Below are 21309 nucleotides of genomic sequence, written 5' to 3'. Positions count from 1 at the left end.
CAGATATGTGGCTTCCAAATATTTTTCCCATTGAGTTGTTTGCTTTTGCATTTTCATGATAGAGTCCTTTGATGCACAATTTTTTTTTTTAGGAGGTCCCATTTATCTATTTTTTTTTTTCATTGCTTGTGCTCTGGGTGTAAAGACTGAAAAAAAATTGCCAAACACAAGACACTGAAGATGCTTCCCTACATTTCTCCTAGGGGTTTTATGGTCATAATTTTTATATTTAGGTCTTTGGTCCACTTTGAGTTAATTTTTGCATATGGTGAGAGATAGGGTTCCTCTTTCATTCTTTTGCATATGGATAAGCTATTCTCCCAGCACCATTGTTGAAGAAACTATTCTTTCCCAGTTGAGTGGATTTGGTATCCTTGCCAAAAATCAATTGGCCATAGGTGTAAGGGTATATTTCTGAATGCTCAGTTTGATTCCATCAGTAAATACACCTGCCTTTATGCCAGTACAATGTGGTTTTGACCTCTGTAGCTTTGTAATATACTTTAAAATCAGACACCGTGAGTTCTCCAACATCATTCTTTTTTAAGATGTTTTTGGCATTTGAGGGCCTTTTCCCTTCTAAAAATTTTGAAAATTGGCTCTTTCATTTCTACAAAGTAGGCTGTTGAATTATGATTGGGTTGCATTGACTCTATAAATCTATTTGGGTAGAATTTACATCTGAATTTTATTTGGTTTTCCAATCAATGAACACAGAATGTCTTTCTGTTTGTTTAGGTCTTCTGTGATTATTTTTAACAATATTTTGTACTTTTTGTGAACGAGTCCTTTACCACCTTGGTTAAATTTATTCTTAGACTTTGATTCTTTTAGCTGCTGTTGTAAAATTTTTCAGGAATTTCTAGATATAAAATCAAGTCATCTGCAAATAGTGAAAGTTTTACTTCTTATTTTCCAATTTGAATACCTTTTATTTCTTTTTCTTGCCTAGCTGTCCTGGCTAGAACTTTCAGTACAATATTAAATAACAGATGACAGTGGACATCCTTGTCTTGTTCCAGATTTAGAGGGAAAGCCTCAGTGTTTCATCACTGAGCATGATGTTAGCTGTGGTTTTTCATATATACACTTTATCATGTGGAAAAATTTCCTTCCATTCCTATTTTTTCAAATGTTTTTGATCACGAAAAGATGCTGGATTTTGTCAAATAGCTTTGCTACATCAGTGGTGACTATCATGTAGTTTTTTCTCTGTATTTTGTTAATGTGGTATTATACATTAATTAATTTTCTCATATTGAACTACACTTGCATACCTGAAGTAAAACCTACTTCTTCATAGTGTATAATTCTTTTACTGTGCTGTTAGGTTTGTTTTGAAATTTTTTTTAAAGATTTTACCATCTATATTTATAAGAGAAATTGGTCTTTAGTATCTTTATTTGATTTTGCGTTTAGGATGACATTGACCTCATAGAATGATGTAGGTAGTTTTCTTTAATCTTTAATTTTTTGAAGCATTTGATCAGGATTGGTATTAATTCTTTTTGGAATGATTGGTAGAATTCATCTGCCATCTGGCCTTGGGCTTTATTTGTTGGGAGGTTTCTGATGATTTATTCAATCTCTTTGTAATTTGTCTGCTGAGACCATGTAGTCATCTAAAGTCAGGGTAGGCTGATTTTGTGTTTCTAGGAATTTGTCCATTTAATAGAGGTTTTCTAATTTGTTGGCATAGATTTAGTCAGAGTATCCTCTTATGGTCCTTTATATTTCTGTGGAGAGAGTAGTAATGCTCCCTCTCATTTCTGATTTAATTTATTTGCATCTCCTCTTTTTTTCCTATGTCACTCTAGCTAAAGGTTTGTCAATTTTATTACTATTTTCAAGGAACAAAATTTAGGTTTTGTTAATTCTCTCTATTGTTTTTTCATTCTCAATTTCATTTATTTCTGCTGTAATATTTGTTATTTCTTTCATTCTGCTTGCTTTGAGATTAGTTTGCTACTCTTTTTCTAGTTCCTCCAAAAAGGTAGTTAGGTCTTTGGTTTTAGTTCTTTCTTCTTTTTCAGTGTTAGCATATAGGGCTATAAATTTCCCTCTCAGCACTGCCTTCACTGCATCCCACAAGTACTGAGATATTGTCTTCTTATTTTCATTTCCCTCAAAATATTTACTGATTTCCCTTGCAATTTCTTCTTTTACCCAGTGATTGTTTAAAAGTATGCTATTTAATTTCTATATATTTGTAAATGTTCCACTTCTCTGCCTATAATATTGACTTCCAGCTTCATTCCATTTTGGTGAGTAAAGATGCTTTATGAATTCCAAACTTTTAAAATTTATTGGGAATTGTTTTGTTGCCCAATATGTCATCTTTCCTGAAGAATGACCCATATTCACTTGAGAAGAATGTTTATCCTCCTGTTTTGGGGTGCAATGATATGTATGTGTCTGCTAGGCCTAGTTCATTTATTATATTATTCAAGTTCTTTATTTTCTTATTGATCATCTATCTAGATGGTCTATCTATTGGTAAGAGTGGTGTATTGAAGTCTCCAACTATTTTTGTAGAGTTGATTATTATTTCTCCTTCCAGTTTTGCCAGTGTTTATCTCATGTATTTTAGGGCACCATGATTAAGTATATAGATACATAATGTTGTAATTATTGCTATTTCTTCTTGGTGGATTGCCCCTTTTATTCATATATAATGTCCTTCTTTGTATCTTTTAGCAGCTTTTGACATAAAGTCTATTTGGTCCATTATTAGAAGAGCGCCCCAGCCTTTTTTTTCTTCTTCTTCTTACTATTTGCATGGAATATATTTTTCCAACCTTTTGCTTTTAACCTATTTGTGTCTTTGGATCTAAGGTGAGTCTCTTGTAAGTAACATATAATTGGATGATGCTTTTTTATCCATTCTGCCACACTCTATCTTTTGACTGGAAAGTTTAATCCATTCACATTCAGTATTATTACTCAAAGACAGTACATACTGCAGCTTTTGTCCTTCAGTTTTTACATGTCACAATTTTTTGTCTCCCTTTTTCTTTATGGCAACATCTTTTTCTGTATACTTGATCTTTTGTGATTATCTGATTGATCTCTTCCTCATTTCTATTTCTGAATATGTTTAAAATACTCTCTTTGTGTTTATCCTGGTTTATATTATACAACCTACATCTATAACCTACTAATTTGAAAAGATACCAACTTGGCTTCAGTAGCCTGTGTGTTCTCTGCTGCCATATTCCATTGCTTCCCTGTTTAATGTTCTTTTTGTTCCACTTTACCACTTTATATTTTGCATGTCCATTATCACAAAATATGCCTTTTTCTTGTTTAAGTGTATACTGACACTTATAAGAATTATAGAGTAAAATTTAATTTTGAAGAAATTGTACTCTTGGGTTTTGCATTTACTCTTTTAGTTACCCTTACTGATAATCTTCACTTCTTTACAATACTCCAAGCCACTCATTCCTGTCTTTTCCTTTTAATCTGAAGAACTCCCTCCATTAATTCTTTTTAGGGCAGATCCCTTGTTGGCAAACTCTCTCAATTTCTGTTTATCTGTAAATATTTTAAACTATCCCTCATTTTTGAAGGACCCTTTTGCCAGATAAAGAATTTTTAGCCAGCAGTTATTCTTTTCAGTATCTTAAATATATTATACCACTGCCTTCTTGCTGCCTTGTGTTCTGGTGAGAAATTGGCTTTTAGTCTTATTGAGGATCCCTTGTATATGATGAATTATTTTTCTCTTGCTTTCAGAATTCTCTCTTTATCTTTGGCATTTGTCATTTTGATTAGTATATGTCTCACAGTAGGTCTGTTAGGATTTATTCTGTTTGGAGTACATTACATTTCTTGGTCATATATATATTTATGTCTTGCTTATGAATTGGGAGGTTTTATGCTATTATTTCCCTAAATATTCTTTCTGTCCCTTTCCCTGCTCTTCTCCTTCTGGGACACACAGGACATATCTATTTGTGTGCTTCATGCTGTCATTCAAATCCTTGATTCACTGCTCAATTTTTTCTATTCTTTTCTCTATCATTTCTTCTGACAGTATGATTTTAATTGTCCTGTCTTTTGGTTTCCTGATTCTTTCTTCTTATTATTCAGATCTGCTATTGAATACTTTTAGTGTATTTTTCTTTTAGTATCAAGAGAATTTAATGTAAAGTGAAAGTACACACTCAAGACAGGAGTACAGTCATGCTCATATGAGTTGCACAAGTCATGCCTAATGTGGTTTGGAGAGTCATCTTATAAAATCTTAAGGCTTCTCCTGCTCCCTACTTTATGCAAAAGAAGGCCTGAAAGTTGTTTCCTCTTTATGCAAAAGAGGGATTGAAAACTACAGTGTTTGTATTGGCTCTGTATTCCTGTCAACTGGAGTGGGAACTGCCCAGGGCACAGGTGGTTGGAGCACATGGTGATCAGGTAATGGGCTTGTTGAGATATGGTATCTTCCAGCACTACGTCTTGGGCAGATGCACCAGAACTTGGGCAGATAATTCTCCACTGCAGTTACATATTCTCTGATGGGATTTTTCATTGGTGCTCCTCCTTTGCAGAGTTATCTCCTTTCTCCTACCTTTGCCTACCTCATTCCCCCCTGAGAGAATTCCATCCCTTATTCTTAAGGGGTGACAAAGGAGATGACCTTTCATAACTACTTGATGCTGTCATTGGGACATTGTCCCTGCTTATCATGGGAATGGAATTCTCTGGCCACTTAATCTAAAGATCTTGAAGGAGCATCGGCTGTGAGGTTTGAGGTTGACCTACAGAAAATCCTTGCCTGATGATCGTTGTAATGTGAAGCTGTTGAAGTCTGGAAGATAAAATTTCATTAGTAGGTTGAATAAGCAGGGCCCAAAGATTAGGAGTAGAATGATCAGAACTAATGGTTCAAGAAGGGAAATTAACAAAGTGAGGGAGGGAAAAATGAGTCTTACAATCCTCCCAGATGGACCAGGCATCAAGGCCTTGTTTATTAGTAACTTGGCTGGCTGTTTTTGTATCATGAGTAGCAATGGTAGTAAACAAGTTTTCAGCAATTCCCTCTTTAGAGGAAGTATTGAGAAAGGGAAATGTACAAAAAAAAAAAAAAAAAAAAACAGGGTATACCAAGGACTGAATTATTTTTAACTATTAGGGATATATGAAAGGACACATGCATTGTAGCCATCCCTTCTGCCTATGTGGATGTATTTATTAAGATGTTACCAGTAGAGATGTTATCAGTAGGTGAGGGTTGGGTTGGGATGGCATATTCAACAGTCCAATTGATTGTGGGTTGTTGCTACAGTGGCAGTCCAGTCAAGGAAGACGTTAGAAGATGCCATGTGAATTTGGAAAAGAAGCCTAAGGGTGCAAACACAAATGATTGGTAGGTGCCCCGAGGGGCAGTTTTCTCCAGTGAGTAAAATAACAGTGGAACTTTCTCCCATAAGCCCTAAGACATTTGCTTAGAGTAGGTGAGATCCAGTCTTACAATACAACGCATGTTAACACTCCATAGAAGCAGTCCTGAAACCAATTTTGTTTCTTTAGATTCCACTCACATCACTCTGGTAAATGTTATCCCTGTTGGCATGTCTTTTATGCAGTTGACACACTGTAGTATCATCAGCCTTAATGAGAACAGGAAGGTTGGCTGCAATATTCCACCGGCCTGCTGTATAGCACCCTCTGGCACTAAGTAACAGAGCCAGTCTGGAGATAGAGACCACTGTAAGACTAAGGAGACTGAGCCATCACCAGCTGGCAAAGTCACAGGAGTCTTCAGCAGCAGCATGCTTCCATCCATTTTCTATGGGCTGTACTAATTGGCTGTGCCAATAACTCCAATGGAGCGACACCAGGTACAATAGTTGGGACCTGGTATATGGACAAATCTATTTGTCAGTCCCTTAAGGGTATGTTGGTTTTGTACACATGCTCACTGCTGGAAGGCACTGAACATGGTCAGAGCCATGAACAGTCCCCACAGTCTTGTATGCTATGAATATTTTATGGGGGTACCTGGTGCCTTAGCCAGGCCCCACACTGTGGCAGGTCCTATCTGGCCACTCTTTTTGTATAGCCATAGGGCTGATTCTGCAGCATCTTTAGAGAGAGCTAACTTTACTCTGGGTTTCAGGAGTTGTACAGGCACTTTAAAAATTCTAAGGTGCTATTAGGTTATACACAAAGAGTAAAGCATCTCAGGATTTAGAAATAACAATTGAAGATCAGAGCCCAGAAATAAATGTGACTGCTGCAAGCGCTTACATTCTAAAGCTCAATTTCCTTATGAGTATTTTAAATGAAGATGTTTTTCGAGATCATTAACTAAACCTATAGTATAAGTCTTGTTTCATTGTACATTTATATTTTTACCAAGATTATGTTATTCAACAGGTAAAACATAACCTACAGACTTGTCTTGCTTCTCCTTTAAAGTCCCTTTTTGTTGAAGACAAGCTGACTGCATATTCTTTTAGAGAAGCGTCAGAGCAGAACAGTGTAAAAGGGATTTTGGTTATTTTCTTATGTATTTTAAGATTCTTGAAAGTATTTTTTTTTTAGATAAAAAGAAACAGCTTCCACATTGTTTGTTGTAAGATACACAGTATTCAAGAACAAACTTCAGCAATACAGGAAAAAAAAATACTTCCCTAGTTATTTCATGAAAAATTAAGATTATTAAGGGGATCAAGATTATATTCCCCCTACCATCCCTTAATATGTATATTGAGCTGGCGTTTGATAAATTTCTCTATTATAAAGTTACTTTTTGTTATCAATATTAATTCAGATTTCTAATGCATAATGACTTCCTGGAATTAGCCATTTACATTGATATGCTTCAGTTTAGAAAATGCTTTTACAGACTTTCCATAACTACCCATAACTACACAGACTAGTTACTCCACTTTGAGACAAATTTGACCTTTAACAGAAAAAATTTACTTTCACAAACTATCTATAACTTTTTATATTTATTCAACTCTTGGCTACTTATTCCTGACCTCATGAAAACCAGTTATTTTAGGGTAAAAACATACTCCCTTAAACAGACATATCAAATCTTAGTCATCATTGACTATGAATTTATTTCCACAAACTTTTTACTTCTTTCTATATCCATTGAAGTCTCGTCTTATGTCCCTAATTCTGTTCTGTGAAAACTACTCATTTCACTTTAGGACATATCTATATTTCATTAAACACAAACTTACAATTTTTATTTTCTTAAATATTTAATGAATATAATGCTAAGCTATTTTATTACAATCCATATAAATGTATAGAGATAGTACCCAAGTCTAATAAAATTGAAACAATCATAGTTTATGCAAGAAATATTTTTTCTTTTCCTCCATAGGAGACCAAAATCTCCTTTTCACAATACTGTTAATATTGTGAGTAAAAAAAAAAAAAATATATATATATTGTGAGCAACCTCAAAATCATATTGACTACCAGGCTCTGAAATACATTAAAATTGTTTAATTTCTTTCAATTATAATTTAGAAAAATCTTTCCATAGCTTTCAAGGACTTTGTATTTTTTACTTATAATTTGGCAATTTGATTATTAATTACTCTCTTTTCAAGACTTAAATAAAGAAGTTTAAATTGAAGAATTATAGGACAAACTATGCAAACCAAGGTTTATTCTGTAACATTTCCTCTGTCCTTATCATTCTTAATTTTCAGGCCTCGTAGACAGAGTTCTAAGCTAAACTTACATTTCCCCATCATATTGCACCCAGTGCTTCCCCCATAGTTCTCTAAAAGAGAAGGCCCTGGTGGGGCAGGGTAAGTCAAGGAGCCTTGGAAAATCTTTTTAAAACATAGTTTCTATATTCAGATTTCTACATGACCTTTTTATCCTGCTTGGTTTTTCTCCAGCGATATGAGCATAACATAAAAGGCAGGTTCCTCAAAGATCAGGGTTTTGATAAAACACCATGAAGTTCTGAATATAAGACACCTTGGTCCATTTTTCTGTTACTTACAGAAAAGTTCTAATTGGAGTATGGTACTATAATTAAGTGTTCCATTTTCAGGCTGTTTCTCCATCCTCCAATTTATATTGGGGCCATGTAGTTTTACAGAATTAGTTTTAACTTTTTCCATTTTAGGCCACCCAGCTGGAAGGTGCTCCAGTGTTTTAGGAAGCCATTATGGGAGCAGTCTCTGGGTGTGGTGGGAGAATTACACTTATCTCAGTCTCTTAATGGGCTTGTATGGACTTTTCCTGTCCCTAGTCAGTCGCCAAATTCTGATGTCAGTGAAGCCCTGAAGGTCTTGGAGGAAAACCTCAAACTAGCATAGAAGGGTACTTGACACAGTCATGAGAAAGAATTCAAGGGTTAGTCATATAGTAGCAAGAGAATTTAAAGTAAAACGAAAGTACACACCCAAGACGGGAGTGTGGGCATACTCATACAACTTGCACGAGTTGCCACTTCTAGTGTGTTTTTAATCTCTACTATTGTGCCTTTCATTCACATAATTCCTGTTATGTTTCTTTTTGTGCTTTCAAATTCTTTATGCTCACACAAGGTCTTATTAATATCCTTTATCTCTTTATGCATACTTTCCTTCATTCCCTTGAATTGATTTAGGAGATTTGTTTGAACATTGATTAGTTGTTCCAAATTCTGCTTCTTTTCTGGAATTTTAACTTGTTCCCCTGATTGAGATAAAACTTTCTATTTCTTAGTATTGTGTGTAATTTTTTGCTGATGTCTAGGCATCTAATTACTTGATGAGTTGACTCTAAAGGTCAGTTTCTTCTCTTGTCTAAGGTTTTATTGCTGATTGGCTTTGTGTAAAGGCTCTTCTTTGACACTTGGTCCAACTCATTGTAGACCTTTAGAATGGGCCATGCCTAACTATTTAACTCCTCAGATTTTCTCAGCTTTTCTTCATCTGATTCTTGCCCTGGATATGTGGTACGAATTTTATTTCTTTATTTTTTAAAATTATTTCTTTTAATCCTTTTTTTTTTAAAGTGGTACAAATTTCAAGATGGCATTTTTTGTGTAACTGTGTCACCTCTAGGAGAAAACTTCCTTTACTCTGTTCCCTTTCCAGGAATCTTGATCTGTTCTGTTTGTGTTTGTACATAATTTTTACCCCAACCGCTATGCTTTTTTAAAATTCTCTCTTACTCAATGCCCCATTTCCCTTACACTTTTCAGTTCTGGGACCCTCCTGTCAAACTGCAGTACAGTTTAAGCCCCTTCCTTTTTTTTGTTTCTTCCTCTTTAAGTATCTTGCCCCAGGGAGCTAGATGGGGTCAACACAGAAGTGTGTCATTCCAGAAAAGTTTGTTTTGAATTTAGGTGGTCCAGTCAATAGAAACTGGATTGAGTGCATGCAACACTTTCCACCTGCAGTTTTAACCCCCCCACACACCCCCGTCCCGGGCATCCTTTTGTATGCTTGTGGCTTGTGCTCTGCCCTGGATCTTTGTGGACTTGGTTCCCTGTTTGGGGTTCTAATTTGCTGCTGTGAGTAGCTCTATAGTCTATGTCCCCAATGGGAGGTGGGAGGGATCCAGGCCAGTCTCTGAGCCCCTTCCAATCTATGTGGTCCCAGGGCAGATGTTTCTTATCTGATATTATTCTCTATTATTCTCTTTCTTTAATTCAGGATTTGAGGGGTCCTTCTCCAGTCTCTACTGCCCTCCAGCGTTCTAAGCACGTGGGATTTGTCCTTTTATTCACAGAATCTCTGGAGGGGTTTTAATTCAGGGAATAGCTTACATTGCCATGTTGATGATGTCACTCCTGAGATCAATTTTGATGATAGAGAACGCATATTTTGAAGTTCAATTAAGAGAAATGGTGGTATCCATTCTTCTCATTAATAGATCTTGAGGTTGATGTGGTCCACCTTGGGGCAGATATTTCAGGCAAAAGTGGGGCCAGGGTCATCCCTCCTCCACGATCAGCCCATTCTCTCAACCTGAGCAGAAGAGCAACATCAAGGCTTCTTAATCCTACTCACTCAAGCTGCAAGGGGCCACCTATGTTCCTTGAGCATAAAGTGGCCATTTTCCTGATTCAGTACTTGCCCTTGTACTGCAGTCCTTTAACAGTAATTTTTGGAACTTTGAGAAAGATGTTTCTGCCAATTCCTGATAATTGTTTAAAGCGTCTATAGCGGGCAGAGACCTGAAGCATCTTACTCAACCATCTTGTTTGAGGGGGAGCTTATGTCTCCACACAGATTCTTAAGCCAAAACCCAAGGAATCAACTTTGAATCTTTCCCTCATTGTCTATATCAAATCAGCTAAAAAATTGGTCAAATCTAACTCCAGAATATATCCTGATTTATCACTTTCTGTTATGTCTACCATCATTATCCTAGGATAAGCCTCCAAAATTTCTCACATAGACTACAGGTAGAACTATTTATTGGTCTTCCTGCATCAACTATTTCCTTTATTGCTGACATAACATTCAGAAAAATCATTTTACAATCAAAATTAGATCATAAAGTTTCCTGATTCAAAAACTTCCAATAGTTTTCAATTGCACCTGAAATAATATTTTATTTCTCATATCTGTGTGAACTGGCCTCTGCCCACCTGTCTGACTTTCTCATATATCTCCCATTTGTCCACAGCCCTCCAATCACACTGGCCTTTTCCAGTTCTTTGAACATATCAACTTGCTCCTATATTAGGGCATTTGCACTCATAATTCTTCTGCTCAGAAGCTTCTTCTCTTAGAGAGTCACATGTCTGGGTCCTTCTGATCATTTATATTTCAAAAATGTCATAGAATGATCTTCTCTGATCTCCAAATCTAAAGTAGCTTCTTCTAGTCACTCTCTATCCCATGACCCAGTTTGACTTCCCAGCACCCTAATTACCTGAAATTCTCCAGTTTATTGTCTATTAAGTTTCATTACATGTCTGTGATGCTCTCTAATATATTTGTTTTTTTTCATTTAAAAAAAAGTTATTGAAATAATCATTCACCCATAAATATACATAAACAATAAGTGTATAGTAGCAGTTGTGAACTTAAGAACAAACATGCATAACATCATACAGGACTCTCATAACTCACCCTACCACTAATATCTTGCATTGTTGTTAAACATTTTAAATTAATGATTCAAAAGCATGTCAAAATATTACTACTAACCAAAGTATTTCCCCTAACCCACCCTACTATTATTATTATCTTTATATCATTTATATAGGAACATATATAAACAATAAGTGTGCAGTAAAAGTTGTGGACTTACAAAGCAAACATGCATAACGTCATACAGGGGTCCCATACATCAATCCTCCACCAACACCTTGCATTGTCATGAGACATTTGTTATAGATTATGAAAGCATATTGTCAAAATATTACTACTAATTAAAGTCTTTATCTTACATTTGGTGTATTTTTCCCCCAACCCAACCTACTATTATTTTTCATACATATTTTTTATGACAGAAGTTGTAAACTTATGAAAAATCATGCACATATGCAGAATTCCCAAACCACATCCATCTCTCTAATATATTTCTAGCACCTAATCTAGAGATATCACAGGCACTTCATAAATGTCTATGTTTCCTTAATTGGATTTTTGGTAAATAACCAAAAATGCAACAAGTGATGGGAAGTGGATGTGGCTCAAGCAATTAGGCTCCCATCTACCATATAGGAGACCCCTGGCTCAATTCCTGGGGCCTCCTAGTGAAGGTAAGCTGGTCTACCACAGAGAACTGGCGGCCCATGCAGCAAGATGACTCAACAAAGAGAGATGCAGCAGACCAGGAAGAAGAGGTGGCTCAAGCAGTTAAGTGCCTCTTTCCCACAGCAGAAGTCCCAGAATCAGTTCTCCATGCCTCCTAAAAAGAGAAAAGATGAAGAAAAAAAACAAACAGACATGGGAAGAACACAGCAAATGGACACAAAGGGCAGATGGTGAGCACAAACAACAAGGGAGGGGGGAGGGAAAAAATTAAATAAGTGTTAGAATACCAGATGTGTATTTATTGGTAAGTAGCATAGTATAGTGGCAAGAACTTGCCACTCTGCAGGGATGCAACTGTTTTCTGGGACAGGCATGGAAGTGAGCCAGAGCCCAGAAGGACAAATTAGGAACAGGAAAAACTACCAGTCAGCACTAAGATCAGGGGATACATGAAGAAATATCCTTTCAGATTCAAAAAGCATGTAAGCAAATTTTATACTGATTTCCAAATTTTCATGGAAGATAGAAGATTGTTTCATTACTCAATCGGCTCCATGATACATCACAGGCCTACATGAAATAAGCCAGAGCCTTTCTTACAGCTTGGACACACTTTGGTCATGAATCAGACTCCCAAAGGAACACATAAACTCTTCTAACTACTGAAAGGTAAACTGAAAAAAGATGACAATTATCTAAGTAATTCTTGAAGAAGTAACACAAATTTCAAAAAGTACAATGCTTACAAGAACAGAAAATCAAGAGACATTTCAAAGAGAGTTCTATATGTGGGATGTGTGAGAAAGAAATGAAATCATTTTGAGTTTTTAGAAATACCTTCTTACTTCATAAAGAAGACCCAAGCCTCTTGAAAGCATTGATTTCAAGCCTGGACTGATGATGTTTCAGAAAATCTTCAAATTTAAGTGAGCTGACTGGCAAAAGGAGGAATACCTTCTCAGGACCCTCACATTTTGGGAAAGCATTAAGGGCTCCTGATAATAGAGAAAACCTTAGCCTTTCTGGAAAACATCAGTCAGTAATCAGTCTCAGATTGATTGTGCATCAGAGAAATTCCTAACTCAAGTGAGCAAATACACAATAGAATGCAAATACACAATAGAATGTACAGGTTGAGTAAAATAGTATTACTATTACTTAACGCATATGCATGTGCTTTTGACATTTTTCTATATAAATCCTAATATTAATGCACTTTTATTTAATCGGTAATTAAACCTTTTCCTAATTCTCTTATTCATAACATAGTGATTATCATAATCCTTAAACTGAATATTCCAAATTTTCTCCACTCTTCTCAAAACTAAATATAACAGAGATTTTGAAAAAATTTTCTACTATGAAGTCTCTTTGCTCTACAGATTGAGGCTATTAAATATTACATCCCCTCCCCATTTTTTTCCACCTTTAAATAACTCCAAAGCTCTTTCTTTATCCTATTTTTTCTTTTTTGTTAATTCTACTACCAATTTAAAGTCTCTTTTTCCCAGAACTAAGCCCTACTCTTCCTAGGTCTTAAATATTATATTTCCCTATATTTCCTTGAGTGTCTTCCTTTCAATAATATCCTCCTTTTCTGGAAAACCCTGTCTCTTATATACCTATGTTTTCAAAAATTTCACAGGTTAATTAAAGAAACTTCCAGTCAAAGAGCTTCACAGAGAAGTGATATATAAGAGGCAGCAGAGCAGTATCTTAGTAATCATAAATATTGTGCAAGTTAATTCAGGTTTATATGTGCAGCTCTTCATGTGATGGCAGACTGGAAAGTGGCAATCTTCCACAGAACAAATACCATGCTTAAGTGAATATAAAAACACTTAGTATTGCCAAGCATTTTCTAGAATTTAAGCATCACTTTTTCTATGTTTAAGCACAAACTTCTCAGTGCAACTGCAGATCTCAGCAGCTTTCCTCTCACCAGCCAGCTAACAGCCTTCAAGTTGTTTCTTTAGATACTCCAGGCTTCAATATTTCTTTACTTTATTAACTATTTTAAAAAGTTGATTTAAGCCATACTAACTGTACCAGTCTATCATTAACCCCCTGAATTATGATATTTAGTGCCTTCACTTTACTAAAATTGGATACCTACATCAATGAATTAAATGAATTAATGAATGAAAACGAATTGTAAACAAATCCAGAGACCTTTTTGCCACGCTTTAACTCAACTGACTCTCCATAGCAGCTGATATTGCTCTCTACAAACTCTCTTGTCTGATTTTAATGGTTCTACCTTCTTAATTTCTCCTGTACATCTTTGAACCTTACTTAACAGTAAAAAAACTCTTAAGGAAGCATTCTCTAGACATCCATGCTCAGTGATCATATATTCTCAATTCAGATGAGTCCCAGAGTTTCATTTAGAGTCCTGAAATCACTTCTGAGCTCCAAATCCATGGTTTAAGTCCTCCTGGCTCACTTCCCCTATCATCTCTGTATTAGTCAGCCAAAGGCATGCTGATGCAAAATACTAGAAATCTGTTGTATTTTATAAAGCGTCTTTATTTGGGGGAGAAGCTTACAGTTACCAGGCCATAAAGCATAAGTTACTTTCCTCTCCACAGCCTATTGCCACATGTTGGAGCAAGATGGCTGCAGACATCTGCAAGTGTTCAGGCTTCCTCTTAAGGCTCTGTGGTCCCAGCATCTTCCAATATCAGCTGTAGGCTGGAACAAGTCGCATCTCTCCCCCAGGGCTCATTTCTCTCTGGCCTCAGCAACCCTGCCCTCTCCCAAGTGTTTACTTCCCCAGGCTCCAGCTCAAACCTCAAACCTCCTTCTTTGCAGTGTGGTTTCTCTGTGACTCTCTGTCCACCAAGGGTGTGGGGACTCAAGGTTAATCAAGTAAAAGTAAAACCTCTGAATCCAATATAATCTTATATGCCCAGAGGAACAAAGCAGTTTACAAACATAATCCAATATCTATTTTTGGAATTCATAAACAATGCCAAATTGCTATGACCTCCAAAGCAACTTCTTTCTCTTCTTTAAGTATGTGATACACTTTAAAAACAATGGAAAATGAGAACCATCACTGGGTATATAGGAAACTTGCATACAAGGGAAAACTAGGTACCATATGAAGTATCAAAGAAGAGCACCAGTAACAAGAGTAGAAGTCTCAGAAGGGTAGGTTTTGATTCACTACATGTAAAGGTACTTATAATTTGGATGTCTAAAAGTGGAATGGTTTGAAGAAACTGCAGAATCTTTTGTACATGAGAGGTGATTCATAAGTATGCAATGCTGTCAGTAAATCCATGGAATTCATGATTTGTTGCATCAATAATCTGTTTCTATCAAAATTGGAATATTATAGATCTGGTAAGATTGATAAACTGGCCATGCTTTTCATTTATGTGTCATCTATCAGATAAAATTATGCTTCATGTGACTTCATATTGGCATTCTCCTTTCTTTTGCTTTGAGGAAGCAATGATATGTTAAATAGGACAGTAAAATATGATAGATTGAACATCATTTAAATTCAGAACTTATTCTAAATCAAGAAATTCTGTTCACCAAAAATAGAGAGAAAGAAAGAGCGAATGAAAAGACAATCCATAGACTGAAGTAGACATTTGTAATTCTTATACCTGACAAAGGACTCATATCCAGAAATTACAGGTCAAAATAAAAAGGCAAGATTTTCTGTTTCTAAGACTATTCTTATTATCCAGTCCATACTGTATACTCTTTAGGTGCCAAATGGAAGCATCAAGTGGAGTTCTTCCTGCCAGAAACAATTAAAGGGCATAATTTAGCCTTTGGCTTTGAATTCAAGTGAAATATTATTGTCACATTTGGATATGTATTTGCTATTTTAGATGAGAAAGATACTTATTCTTTGGAATATTTCCTACATTTCTCTGTTGTTGTAACATAGTAGATTTCCAGTATATTTTATTCAAAACATTATCCATTCCCTTAATAAATGCTCTTGAGCACAATTCAAGCACAAGATATTTAAGTAGAATATCAGTAAATAGAACTATGAATTTTGCCTGAATTGCTCCAGAGTCTAGCTTCTGGGAATAGTATATTTTATGATGTTACTACCACTCTAACACCTTGCATTCTTGGTAATACTCTATAGTTTCCATTTATCATAAAACATTTTATTATTTTCTTTTGTTAATCATTACATTTCTTTAATTTACCTAAATTTTAATCTATGCTTTTTTAGTGCTCATCTCATGTTAGTGAAACAGACATATGCTGTTTGAATAGTGTCCCTGGCACCCAGGTTGTTAGAAAGAAATCTTCTTCTGGAAGAAAATAAGGCTCACCCGATTGTGGAAAAGAAAATAATTTATTCTCAATTCTTCTTGCAAGAAGGGGCGCACAACCAGAAAACGTGTCTGGAGCCCCGAACAAAGAAAAATGACAGAATTTATACCCCTAAGCCTAGCAAGCAAACCCTTCCTCTGTTTCTCCATAGATTGGATACTTCAGAAGATACAGCCTATCCCAGAAGATCTAACTTTCCTGCACAAAATTTTGTGATTAACCACTTCCCCCATCACATTCCAACCATTGTAGTTTTTACCTGCTCCCCTTTGCCAAAGAAGGAATGGAATTTAGTGCTGAATTGGTATTGACTTAGCTCTTTCTTGGGCATCTTTTTTACTGCCTATAGGACTGGCTTAAGCTGGTTTCCTTTGTTGCTGTTTAACCTGGGAGTGGGAGACTGAGGCAGTAGGCTGCCAGGTTACATTAATCAATATTTTCTTCTTTTATGTGAAAACTAAACTAATCTTCATTTCTTACAAGGTCTCAAATCTGCTCTAATCTCAAAGCAGACTTTCAAATGCTGATGATCTGGTGTTGCAAATTTCAAACATCAAGCACCCATCCAGATGTTGTTCTGGGAGGCCCATGTTTGAGTTCTTCCTTTTAAGCCTAAAGGACCCTTAAAACTCACAGTACAATTAATAATTTTCCCTGTTTTTATGCAGAACAAATAGTATTAGTAAATTATGACTGTTTACTATTGTATTTAAATAAATCACAAGAAGACAGTGATAGATTGAATTATATACCCCAATTTAGACACATTCTTAATCTTAATCTATGTTCCTGTGGGTTAGAATTAGTTGTAAAAAGGATCTCTTGAAGATATTTTTAGTTAAGGTATGGTCCAGTGAATGAAGTTGGGTCTTAATCTAGAATACTGGGAACCTTATAGAGAGAAAGAAACCAGAAGCCAGAATTAAGAGAAAGCCACAGGGAAGAGCTCAAAATCTGAGTTTCAAGATAATGTGAATTTAGATGTAACATGATTTGTGATTGGCTCCCTCTCTCCCCAACTTTTGTTTACAAATTGTGATGGTCTAAAGTTCATCCCTTCCATAAGAATGCTCTTAGATGGGTACTATTATCACTATTCAGTGATGAGGAAACTCTCAACTTAAGTAATTTTGCCAAGGTCAGGTTTTCTTTAAAGGTGAAGCAGGATTCTGGAATTTGAACACAGATATGTCTGGATTCAAAGCCCATGTACTTTCCATTCTGTATGCTCTTACTTTTGGTTCTTTGTATAAAATGAATTGCTGCTATTGTAGAACAATTTGTCAGTACTTTGGAAGGAAGCATGGCATATATTTTGTAACTTACTTCCCATCCAGGTGAAATTTTTAATAAATCGTATTAGCTCCTGTCATAATAGATATTTACTTGTTTTCTACTCATCTTAGCACATAGGTTTTAATGTTAAATTATTAGTAAATAATTCCAGAGTTAGGGAATTCTTTGAAAGAAATATAATTATTTTTTATCAATTATATTCATGGAAACCAACTAATTGCTGATCAAACATACTTCATTTTAATATTTAAAAGTCTTAGCCACCAATAAGCTGATTTTACATATTTAATAAGATTAGACACCTTATCAACAGAGAAGAAATTAAGATAAAACATCCCTACATTATCATATGTACCAGGGACTTCAGTCTAGAAGTGAAGTAAGAATAGTTCAGATTCAGCTTGGTATAAAGACTGGTATGCATCAACAAAAGCCTCTTACTTAATTTTAGTTTGCTCTTGAAATTAACATCCTAATTTACTAATTCAGACAGATTGATGAAGGAAATAATGGCACAATTAATCTGATAACTTTATCAGAATATTTCCTGATAAGATGTGTTCCCAGCCTGAAGAACCAAACTTCTGAAACACTGGCAATTGCATTTAAGATGATTATTTAAACAGTGACTTTTATTGTCACTATTCCTGACTTTTGTTCAACTAAAAGCAAGGGTCGTTAGATTTTATTTTCATTTGTACAACTCTGAACAAGCCTAATATTGCAAATTACGTAACATTACAAAATTGTAAAACTACTGTAATCAAATAAGCCACAGCCACCCACACACAAATTAAAGTTCTACCTTAATCCTAGAATGAAAATAACAGTGTATAAATCCCTTATTTTATTCCAGTTATAACAAATTTCTTTCTCACCACCCCAAGCACTCCTCTTCTGAGCTGTACTGCTACTTCTTTCTTGCCAAGAGCATTTCTTTCCATTTACCATAGTTTAAAAATGTCTAGTCCTGAAAAGTTGCTTCCAGCCATGATTCAGAAACTAAAGAATAAGAATAAAGTTGGATTTAGTATATAAATAAAGTAGTAAGTACCAGGAAAAATAAATTTCAAAAGTAGCCCAGGTTTAAATTTTAAAATATCACATTAAAAAGGTTCTCTCCTTTTCCCTTTGGAAAATTAGCCTACATAAGAAGAACGAAAAACAAAAATGCAAATTTCATCTCCAGTGAAACTAGAAAAGTTCTATGCAATTTGGTGAAGGGCTATTTCATGCAGAAAAGGTCAACTTGGGTACAAGCTGACATCAAGAGATAATGCAGGGAAACAGCTAAGACTAAGTATCAGGCTACAATTCTCTAAGTAAGAGAAATGTATGTTTGACATACAAGATCAACAATTTCTTGTTTAGAACAAGAACTGGAACACAAGGAAATAGAGGAGACTTCTAAGATCCAATTCATCATAAATTTTGAGAAGCAGAAAAGATACCACTGAAAAAGAATTCACATAGTTAAGCCAGATTTGTGGAAAGCAGTCAGTCAGTCATGCATGAAAGTCTTTGTATTATGAGGCACCTGAAGTGTCAATACCAGTTAGCTGGGAAGAAATAAAAATGAAACAAACTCACTTACAGACATAATCACATGTCATGAGGAGACATCTTAGCTCTAGTCCCATCTCCATACAGACATTTTTCAAATAGGTGAAAGAGAGAAAATGTGTTTCATGCAAGAGAGCATTTATTTTTTAAAAAAGCAGAGAAGATCCTATATGAAGATTTTTAAAAATAAAGAGGAATGAAATGACAAAATAAACTTACCTGAAAAATGTCACTATATTACCAATGAAAATTGTGATCAATTGGAAAGCCATTTATAAATGGCTTTATATAAATTTATGAAATAATAACCTGGACAAGACAACAGCACGTATCATCACAGAATATATGGAATGATAATAATAGGAGATGGATATGTCAGAGCTCAAGGGAGAATGAAAATAAAAAAACAATAATATTGGTACAGAAAAGAAGGCAAAACTAGAAACATAATTGTGACAGTTTGAAGCTCTTCTATGAATCCCCAAAAGAGAAAGATTATATTTTTGAACTAATCCATTCCTGTGAGTGTGAGACCCTTTTTGATTGGACTATAACAGTGAGGCATGACTAAGCAGGAGTCGTCACCTTCTTACTGTAGCTGATAGAATCAGAGACACAGGGAAAGGAAGCCACCATATTATATTGACCCTGCCACGTTAGAGAGAGGACTGCAGGAAAACACAAACCCTGAGAGGATCAAGGAGCTGAGGCCAAGAGACATATGAGCCATATGCCTGATCACTCACAGCTGAACTCTGGAAGAAAGCAGAACAGCTGAGACTAATGGAGGAGTCTGCAGAGAGACAAGCCCTATGCCTGCTTGCCTACAGCTGAGCTCCAGGAGATAGTAGATTCTGGAGGGAAAGGCAAGATTGGTGGCCATCTTTACCACAAGGCAGGATGCTAGGATTAACACTAGCTGATTTTGGTGAGAAAGCATCTCTGATGGTGCCTTGATTTGGACACTTCATGGCCTTGGAACTATAAGCTTTTCCCTAAATAAATTTTCCATAAAAAAAGTCAACCCATTTCTGGTACTTTGCATCAGTAGTCCTGTGGCAAACTAAAACAATAATAAAGAAAAATAGATACTTCTGGAAAAAATATAATAGAAGACTGGAAAAAATCAAGCAAAATGAAATGAAAATGAACTCATCAAAATAAAAATACAGATTTTTAGTCTCTATTTTTAAGATTTATTCAGAAAATCTAGCCAACAATATCAGAAGAAACACAAGACACATAAAAAGTCCAAATGGAAATAAAATTATCATTACTTACAGATATCATGATTATTTACCAGGAAGAGTCAGTAAGATCAATTGAAAAACTATTATACATTTTAAGAGAAATTATTAAAATGGCTGAGTATGAAATTAGCATCCAGAAATCAATAGTGTTCATAGAAGCAAATAATCAAATAAAAGCTAATGAAAGAAAAATGCCACTTAAAATAAAGACATAATGATAAACTGCCTAGAATCAAACTTGAGAAATAGGCAAAAATCTGAATAACAAGATAACTTTACAATATTACGAGGACACAGAAGACGGAAAAAGTAGAAAACCTTATCATGCTTTTGAATTTGTACCCTTGATAGCATAAACATATTTATTATGCAAATTAATCAATAATCTTATTTGACACCAATGAAAATACCATTTTTTAAAATTAAACCAAGCAGTTCTTAAAATTAAAATTAGAACCAAGCAGTTCTAAAATATAGATGCAAAATTGGCATGCACATGTATTAAGGATAACTCTGGTGATAGTGATACAAGGGAGACTGCTCAGATATTAAAGTCTTTTATAAAACTAAAGTAATTAAGAATGTGTGATATTTATGCATGACTAGAAAAATAGGTGAATGGAACAGAGCTGACAAGTTCCAAAAGTAGATCTAAAACATAAAGGAATTTAGTGTGAAAAAAAATGATATTTTATATAAGTATGTGAAAACAAATTATCAAACAATGGGTTTTCAGAGAACTTGGTAGCAATATACAAAAAATAAACAAAGATGTATTCCTAACTCAGACCTTACACAAAATAATTTCAAATTGATCAAAGATTTAAACATAAAGAATACTAAAAGAAAATATGCAAAAAATATCCTCAAAGTCGGGAAGACCTTGTAGGGAAGAACTTTCTGAGTTTGCTAGAAAACTCAGAAGCTATCAAAGAAAAAAATAAATTCAAACTGCACAAGAATTTTCAATTTCTAAATATTAAAAATCCCATAAAATCAAAAGACAACAAAAATCAGGGGGAAAATTACAACTGGTGTCACTGAGAAAGGACCAATTTTCTTATATATAAAGGTTTTACAAAAATACTTTTTAAAAGAATAACCTTATAGAAAAACAAGCAAAGGAAATGAAAAGACAATTCACAGGAAAGGAAATACAAATGCCCCCAAACATATAAAAGATTGCTCAACCAATT

This window comes from Dasypus novemcinctus, chromosome 1 (genome assembly GCF_030445035.2).
Source record: "Dasypus novemcinctus isolate mDasNov1 chromosome 1, mDasNov1.1.hap2, whole genome shotgun sequence".
Lineage (NCBI taxonomy): Eukaryota > Metazoa > Chordata > Mammalia > Cingulata > Dasypodidae > Dasypus > Dasypus novemcinctus.
The sequence above is the reverse complement of the archived record's forward strand: the minus strand, read 5'-3'. Positions refer to the sequence as shown.